General features: G+C 33.3%; 1 non-coding gene across 1 annotated transcript; it reads right to left on the bottom strand.

Moving 5' to 3' along the window:
- Window positions 1-1,235: 1,235 nt before the first annotated feature.
- TRNAS-GGA (transfer RNA serine (anticodon GGA)) lies at window positions 1,236-1,322 on the bottom strand. Its single transcript has one exon. It is a non-coding gene; the product is annotated as a tRNA-Ser (tRNA).
- Window positions 1,323-1,568: the final 246 nt, after the last annotated feature.

Below are 1,568 nucleotides of genomic sequence, written 5' to 3'. Positions count from 1 at the left end.
ATAATTGATAAATCAAATAAATAAAGAAACGACTTCTTACCCTTTTTCAAAGGTCACCGATCTATGATGTCGTAGGAACTTACTTACCTTTATGACTAAAGGAGGGGTTCTATTTCTGTAGAACAAATCAAGAAAGGAACTCTTACTTTTTTATATCATTTACATATACAATAGGATCCGGATATTGATCCAAGTTATCTAATTATTCTTTGTTTTGTAGTACAATACTTTACTGGATTTCACTTCATTTATAATATTTATCATTTAGTTTTCATTTAAGTTTATGAAATTTAAATAAAATAAAATGTTTATGAAATTTAAATAAAATAAAATAAGGAGTCTTTATGTCGCGTTACAGAGGGCCTCGTTTCAAAAAAATACGCCGTCTGGGGGCTTTACCGGGACTAACTAGTAAAAGGCCCAAAACCGGAAACGATCTTAAAAACCAATCGCGTTCCGGTAAAAAATCTCAATATCGTATTCGTTTAGAAGAAAAACAAAAATTGCGTTTTCATTATGGTCTTACAGAACGACAATTACTTAAATACGTTCGTATCGCCGGAAAAGCCAAAGGATCAACGGGTCAAGTTTTACTACAATTACTTGAAATGCGTTTGGATAACATCCTTTTTCGATTGGGTATGGCTTCGACTATTCCTCAAGCCCGACAATTAGTTAATCATAGACATATTTTAGTTAATGGTTCTATAGTGGATATACCAAGTTATCGGTGCAAACCCCGAGATATTATTACAGCAAAAGATGAAAAAAAATCGAGAACACTGATTCAAAATTATCTTGATTCATCCCCCCCTCAGGAATTGCCAAAACATTTGACTCTTCAGCCATTGCAATATAAAGGATTAGTCAATCAAATAATAGATAGTAAATGGGTCAGTTTAAAAATAAATGAATTGCTCGTTGTAGAATATTATTCTCGTCAGACTTAAACCTAACTAAAAAACAAGGGTTCGGACAATTTCGTCCTCCCCTTCGCCGAAGTCTAAGTAAAGAGACCGAAGGAAAGTAAGGTTTTGATCCGGAAATTTTTCTATCATTCATCTATCATTGATCGGTAGGGGGATTTTCATCTCTTGTGCATTCTTTCCAGTCTTTTCGTTTCCGTACCACAAAAATTCGAAATAAAGAATCCATAAAGGTCTAACCGTTGGAATAATAGTATCGATTGTTATTTGATTTGATACATTGTGGTCAGTAACATTGTTGAATTAGTACGGAAAGAGAGGGATTCGAACCCTCGGTAAACAAAAGCCTACATAGCAGTTCCAATGCTACGCCTTCAACCACTCGGCCATCTCTCCTACAGAATGATTATGGCCCAGAAACCGAGTTAATAGTGAGTCATTAATATTCAATTTTTTTTTTGATAGGCACGTCCAACCAATTCTAACTATACAAATAATTTTTTTTTAACTATGTTTAATGGATACTTTTAGCTCATGATTCTATTTAGTTTTTTAAACTATGATTCCTTTTTTCTAAAAATTCGACTTTTACAGTTTTCGATTTTTCACCAACAACTGTTTATCCCATACATATATCTAGTC

This window comes from Cucumis melo, unplaced genomic scaffold (genome assembly GCF_025177605.1).
Source record: "Cucumis melo cultivar AY unplaced genomic scaffold, USDA_Cmelo_AY_1.0 utg000392l, whole genome shotgun sequence".
NCBI lineage: Eukaryota > Viridiplantae > Streptophyta > Magnoliopsida > Cucurbitales > Cucurbitaceae > Cucumis > Cucumis melo.
This window is presented reverse-complemented; position numbering and strand designations above follow the sequence as displayed.